Source organism: Callithrix jacchus, chromosome 7 (assembly GCF_049354715.1).
Source record: "Callithrix jacchus isolate 240 chromosome 7, calJac240_pri, whole genome shotgun sequence".
Classification (NCBI taxonomy): domain Eukaryota; kingdom Metazoa; phylum Chordata; class Mammalia; order Primates; family Cebidae; genus Callithrix; species Callithrix jacchus.
Genome location: NC_133508.1, coordinates 83,847,595 through 83,855,161, shown reverse-complemented (window position 1 = coordinate 83,855,161; position 7,567 = coordinate 83,847,595). Strand labels below are relative to the sequence as shown.

Sequence of the window (7,567 nt, the reverse complement as noted above, 5' to 3'; positions counted from 1 at the left end):
AGCTCTCTGAGTGCTAGTGAATCCAGACTGAGTGACTGAATTATGAGGTCTCCACCAGATAGCTACCTTTCCTTGTTTACTTGACCCATCAGCAAAGAGTGTCAAAGCATTAGGTATGGGGGAGTAAATGACCTTTGTAGGGAATAATTACAGGAGTAAAAGATAAGAACTGAAGGAGCTTATCAGCAGGAAAAGCATTTTCAATTTGCTCCATTAATCGGGTAATATTTGCAGATCTAACAACAGGGGCAAAACTTCCTTGAACTGCCTTTCCCTTAAAGGAATCCTGATAATCTCAGGGTCATAACCTAGCAGCTGACTGCATTGTCTGCACCCTGAATAAATTACTTTACTAATTAAGTGATTATAGGGGACAGTTTTAGTACTGGTATGTGAGCAAAAAACCCATTCTAGAAAGCATAGTCCTGGGACCATTTGTCCTATTAACCCTGTAGCCGGGAGTGTTTACTGGGAAGAATAAACAGCTGGACTGGAAGCCTGGGTTTATGTGATCTAGTTGCCTATGAGAAATGGCCTGTTCTATTTCTTCAATCTCTTTTAGCTGCACGGGTTAAACATTTGGGAGAATCCAGGGCTGTACCCACCTTTTAGGATAGAAAACAGGCTCTGCAACTTTATAAGTAGGAATGCCTAAGAGGGGGAAATCCAGTTACTGTCCCCTGATAATTTTTGATAATCATTCAGTATATGTAAGTCGATAGTATTTAATTTAACCTTTTGAGGTCTTACTGACTGAGAAGACAACATGTATCCAAGATATTTCCAGGGAGAGGATATTTGTGCTTTCTCAGGTGCAATGATCACATCTCTTAACTGTGTATTCTTTACAATAGAGGAATACAACTTAAAAAAAAAAAAACAGGCTTCATTGGGGTTGCCAGTAAAATGTCATCCACAAAATGAATAATCTTGCAAATCAGGGAATTTCATTCCTACTGGGAAGTCAAGCTTGATCTGCATAACACTGACACGCGGTAGAACTGTTGAGCATTCCCTGAGGAAGCACCTTCCAATGAAATTGGCAAGCTGGCCTTTTATTATTAATAGCTTGAAGTGTAAACACAAATTTTTCCCTGTCCTGTTTTGCCAGAGGAAGCATATACAAATAGTCTTTTAGGTCAATAACAATTATAGGCCAGTCCTGAGGAATCATGATGGGGGAGCCCAGGTTGCAGAGGTCCCATAGTTTGCAATTTAGTATTAACAGCCCTTTAAGTCATGCAAAAGTCTCCACTTGCCAGGTTTTTTAGGAATGATAAAAATGAGCAAGTTCCAAGGGCTAGTTGAAGGTTCAATATGTCCAGCCTGTAAGTTTTCATTTACTAATTCATGGGATCTTGGTAATTTCTTTCCCTTCAGAGACTGCTATTCTACCTAGGTAGGATCTTGAGGGAACCACGTCGGGAGTAGATGAGGAATAACAACAGTGGCCATGACTAGAAAGGGGTCTGCAGAGTGACCCCCCATTGGGCTAATAGAGCCCATCCCCAAAGATTAACAGGGATGGGCATAATCAGAAGTTGTATAACTGCCTTTCTCCCTTCCAGATCAAAGCATGTTAGAGGGCATGTGCTCTGCTTTGTTGTGTGTGCTTTCCCAGTGCCAACAATCTTTTGCTCCTGAGTGACATGAGGCCATGTTTTGGGCCAGTTTTGATCACTGATAATTGAAATATCCACCCTTGTGTCCAATAAGAGAGTAAAGTTTTTATTTCCAATTTTTAAGGTAATCATGGGTCTCTGATCAGGGATTAGCTGGTTTCAATATACTCCTGCGGCTCCTGTGCTTCCAAAACTTCCCTCACCCCTTTCTTTTCCTTGGACACTAGGAACCCAGTATAATAAAATCAGTAGCTGAGCTACCTTTGATCCACGGGGAAGAATATGCAGACCTTTACATTCCATCATCACTAACATTTCATCTTGATAATCACTATCAATAACCCCAGTGAGCACCTTAATTCATTTACTGGATAGACTAGACTGTTCCCAGAGGCAGTGGCCCCAGATCCCAGTAGCAACTCTTTGGGGTCCTCTCCTTCTTTTAACACTAATTCATTTGGGCAGAGTAAGTTCAGCTTGTGCTCCTAGTGGTGGCTAGTCTGAGAGAGAAGACTGTGGACTTTCCGTCTGGCTGAGGAAAGCTGCTGGCATTGCCCCAGTTTGAAATGAGGCCTGAGGATGACCCTTCATGAAGTTTCCTCTCTGATTACCTATAGGGTTGTCACTTTTTTTTTTTTTTTTATTGGTGTCACAAAGTTTTATTGCATTCACTGGGGGAAAGGGAGATGGTTGGAATGAAAAAGATCCATCAGTCTCCTGACAGGAAGATGTTATAGGGGCTCCAACCCCTAACAGGGTACTTTTCTTGCTACCTCCTTTGGAGCAGAAGATGAAGAGGAGAGAGAGAGCTTCTCCCTATTGCCTCATGGCTTCTTGGGAGATAGATCAGTCCAGCCAGATACAGAGCAAAGCAGCTTTGCATCACCACAGACCAGTTGCTGGTGCCCATCTGAAGGTTAAAAAAAAAAAAAGTGGAAGCCTCAGGGGGATGGAGGCTAGCAAGATGAATGGGTGCCTTGGCTCCAGAGGCATTGTAGGGTGGGGAAGACAATGTATCTCATCTCATCAGGGTTCTTAACATTATGAGAATATCACACATCATCAACTCAACTATCTTTGGAGAAGCTGAGTGATTGAGTTATGGCTCTGACTCCTCTCTGGGGGTGGAGAGTGAAGATGACAAAGAAGTCCATCTGTCCCCTAAGAGACACAGTAGCAGTATAAGACAGGACAGAAGAACAGAACAACAAATCCAACTGGAAAAAGGGTTTGAGAAGGGTTGGGAGAAGGAAGTGTGCTAGGCACACACATCCAGGGAGTAGGGGAGGTTCCCACACTGAGGCCTCCATCCTCTTGAAATGACCAGAATTGATCCAAGTAGAGATATTCCCTTCTTCTGAAAATATACCTTGTGGATGGCTAGGCAGGATGAAAGGAAACTTTTTTTTTTTGAGATGAAATTTCACTCTTTTTTTTTTTGAGACGGAGTTTCGCTCTTGTTACCCAGGCTGGAGTGCAATGGTGCGATCTCAGCTCACGGCAACCTCCGCCTCCTGGGTTCAGGCAATTCTCCTCCCTCAGCCTCCCGAGTAGCTGGGATTACAGGCACGCACCACCATGCCCAGCTAATTTTTAAAAATATTTTTAGTAGAGACGGGGTTTCACCATGCTGACCAGGATGGTCTCGATCTCTTGACCTTGTGATCCACCCGCCTCGGCCTCCCAAAGTGCTGGGATTACAGGCTTGAGCCACCGCTCCCGGCCCTGAAATTTCACTCTTGTTACCCAGACTGGAGTGCAATGGAACCATCTTGGCTCACCACAATCTCTGCCTCCTGGGTTCAAGCGATTCTTCTGCCTCAGCCTTCCAAGTAGCTGGGACTACAGGCATGTGCCACACCTGGCTAATTTTGCATTCTTAGTAGAGATGGGGTTTCACCATGTTGATCAGGCTGGTCTCCAACTCCCGACCCCAGGTAATCCGTCTTGGCCTCCCAAAGTGCTGGGATTACAGGTGTGAGCCCCTGCACCTGGCTGAAAGGAAACTTAACATGGAGAATGAACCTTACATCCTGGCCCAGAATCCCAGCCTCCAGAACTGGCCACACGCCCACTGAAGGTTTCCAGTCCCAGGAGAGGTGTGAGGTTCTGGTGAAGAGCAGCAATAGTCAAACACCTTCCCCCAGGCTTGAATGCTTTTGGCCATCTCTGGGCTCCTGTGTCCAGAAGTAGAGATGGATGGGGATGGAACTAAGGTGAAGGAAGAGATTACTCCATCTCTGACAGAGACCCAATCCAATTCTCTGCATAATCACAAGAATCCTCGTAGGCCCCACCTCTGTGAGATGCCAGGCTGCTGACCCACTCTCTACCCTATCTGTGTAGGGCTGGCCATATTCCATCGTGTGTGTACATGCCTGTACCCACATCTGTAGTATCTTGACTCTCCTCCATCTAGGGCCCACCAGGAGGGAAGCATGCCATAGTGAGTTCTATAAAGTTATCAGCAAAATTCAGACACGTTTAGTTCATCCCACACAGCAAAGTGCATCCAGAGTAGTTGCTTGAGCCAGGCCCATCTGTCCAGTCAGGTCCTGCAGATGACAAACAACCCCCTTCCCCCAGCTCCTATATCATAGAAACAGCAGGAGATTTTACAAAGATCAAGGCACTTGGGAAAGAATCAACAATAACATTCTAATAATACAAGCAGACTTCTTGTGGGGCGGGAGAGAGGGGAGAAAAATGGGCAAAGGGGAGAAAGGACAATGTACTTCTGAGGGTCAGAAGCCTACTAAACAGTATGGAGTTATCTGGATGGAAGGAGCCTGCAGCCTGAATTTAGCAAAAGAAGAAACGTGGTGGCTAGAATATCCACAATTCCCCAGCCTCCCAGAACCCCACCACCTTGAACATCAGGGAGAGTCGGGCAGTCTCTTAGGCAAAGATGTTGGTAATAAAATCCAGAAATCGCTTAGCATACTGCTCTGGATGGACAGTAGAGGTCTCTGCCCCAGCCCCATGCTTGACAGTTTTAGCTGCATGAGCTGCTTTCTTCTTGGCATCATACTGTGTAAGGATGTCAATGAGGCCCATGAAGTAGACCTCCTTCTGGGGGGCTCCTTCAGCACTCCGGATGGCGTAGACATCAATGAGACTCAAACTCTTCTGGGTCCAGGGGCCGATGGGAATGGATGTAGCCTCCAATACCCTCTGGGGAGGTGCCATAGGAGCCCACCAGAGCAGGAGGTCCAGTGAGACTGCAGTCCCCATCCACCTCTGACTCATCCTCCTCTGGTGCAGAGCCCCGAATGATGTCCTGGATGCCCAGCAGAAGGCTGTAGTCCATGATCTTCAGCTGCACTAGAAACTCCACATCTCTCTTTAGCTTCTCCAGAAATATTTTCTTCTCCTCTTCACCAATATATACTTTCTGGTTCTTGCTGAGAAAGTCAATATCCTTAAGCGTGGGCAATTCTTTAACCTTTTCCTTGTCGCTGGCTTCCCGGGACACTAGGGAACCCTTGAGGTCATACTTCCTGTGCACTGGAAGACGGTGGCTAAACATATTGCGCATCACAAGCACTTAGCTGTCTTCATTGTCCACACTGACTCGGTACATCCCCAGGAACTGGGGCAGAAGTGTGTTGCCATGGCACTTCACAATGTACTGGTGATAGTTGGAGAGGTTGCTATGCATGTCAGCAATGTCTTCACTGGATACTTCTTTGATGACCAGAGTCTGATTGTAGGAAATTAGGAAGCGACCATCATTGCCTTCACTTTTGCGGGGGGGTTTCGGGTAAGGGACACCAGGTAACCTTGGTCATCACTGCCAAATCGATCACGGAGATTCCTGAAGACCTGGGGACAATACTCCTTGAACTTGAAGTGACTGGGCAGATTTTCCCTGTGGAAAAGGTGATTGTTGACCTTGATCTTGGAGCTGGCCTTAAAGTCATCTGGCAGCAGCATCACCTGGGGAGGCACCTGGCTGAGCTCATTGATCCAGTGGGCTACGCCCCACAGGAACACACCCACCAGTGGGTGGGCCACCCACAACACCTTCACCTTCTGCTGCACGAAATGCTTCTTCTTGGTTTTGGAGGCGAAGCCGAAACCTGTGCCGGGGCCCACTGTCGCCGCCGGTACGGTGGCCGGTGGGACAGAGGAAGACGCCATAGTCTCCCATGCAACCGACCGTGTGGAAACCCTAGCCGGCCGCGACTCTTGGGTTGTCACTTCTATCAAATTTATATCTGCAGTGATTTGCCCAATGCCTCACACTTTTACATCAGGGACATATAGAAGGGGGGTCTTTGTCTGGTGTACCTTGGTCTCTATTCTTTGGGCAGTCCCTTCTCATATGACCTGGCTCTCCACATAGAAAACAATTCCCTCCCTTTTCATTCTAGGAGGCCTTAATGCCAGAGCCAGTACTTTGTCTTTGTGCGTCTCTGTTCATACTAGTTGGCATGTTTTTATAAGTTCCCTGACTGTGGCTGTCTTTCCTCTGACTGCCTGCATTGCTTGCTGGCAACCCACATTAGCATTTTCATAAGCCAATTGCAATAAAATATCCACAGCCTGATTGTGACAAATTTCAATCTGTCTTTTCATTTCCTGGGTTAAATGATCAATAAATTCAACAAATACCTCCTGAGGTCCTTGAACATTTACAAAAGACCCCTGCTGAGCTCCATTCTGGGGAATTCAGTCCCAGGCCATAAGGGCCTATGAAGAAACTTGATTATAGGCCTGGGGGTCAAAATCTAGTTATTGTTGTACTTATGCATGGGAACCCTTCCCGTGGAGCAGAGCAGCTGTTACATCTTTTCCTGCCACCTGATTCCTTTTGCTTTTGGCCTTTTGTTCACACAACTCATCATATTCTGCCCTCCAGAGGAGATACTGGCTGGCTCCAAAATGGTTTCAGCTAGCACTAACCAGTCCCATGGGGTCATTTGGAAGTTGTTTGCTAAAACCTCAATCAGTCCTTTCATAAATGGGCTAGTGGCTCCCGTTTTCCTTAACAATTTTTCTTCGCTCTTTATAAGTGCTGAAAGAGATGGGTTCATGCATCTGATTCCCTTGCCAATCTCCAATTACCAGGCAGGCCAGGAGTTCACCCTGCAAGGCTGCTTGTTTAAGATAAGAACCCATAACTGTGGGCCTCTCTTATCTTTTTTCTTACTCATTGGAGGAGGGGGTTCAGGCAAAACCTCTGTTTTCTCCTTATTATCTGTATCCAATGATAGCTGGGCTGAGGAAGAGACTGGAGGTGGTAAGGTGGATAGCAGCTCCTTCTCCTTTTCCTCATTGGGCTCTTCTATGTATAATGGGACTAGAGCCACTCTCACTAAGGCCCATGATGTTAGAGATGTTACAGTGACCTGTTTCCCTTGAACACAATTTGTTTTAGATTTCTTCCCATTTTTACCCAGACATCTAGATATAACATGCCCTCTGCTGTGAACCAAGGATTATTAAAGACAATAGTTTATATTAACTCTCTTAATTGATGTTGTGAGACAGAGGCCCCACTAGCATTGAGCACCTTTTTCAATGCTTTCATATGCTGCTGCTGCGCTGATAACTGCTGTCCCATCATTAATCCCTAGCCTGAAACAATGCCTCCCCGAGTTTGGAAATCCCCAGTGGGTATGAATGACTTATAACTACTTGACCTGATCTCGAGGTCCTCTTTACTTTCCAGTATTAAGTGGTCTGCAATTCCTTCTCCACAACAATGATCACTTCGGTTTGCTCCGTGTTTGAGTGCCTGCTGTGACACGTATCACATCAAAGTCACCACCTGAGACACTGACTCCCACCTGTGGAGGTCTTCGGTGGTAGACTAGATAAAAAATGTGGTACATATATGGCATGGAATACTATTCAGTCAAACACAAGAATGAGGTCATGTCCTTTGCAGCAACATGGATAGAGCTGAAGGCCATTATGCTAAGCAGATTAACACAGGA

General features: G+C 46.1%; 1 pseudogene; it reads right to left on the bottom strand.

The window, feature by feature from the left end:
* Window positions 1-4,262: 4,262 nt before the first annotated feature.
* Window positions 4,263-5,773, bottom strand: LOC100415249 (phosphatidylinositol 5-phosphate 4-kinase type-2 gamma pseudogene; annotated as a pseudogene).
* Between the last annotated feature and the right edge of the window lie 1,794 nt (window positions 5,774-7,567).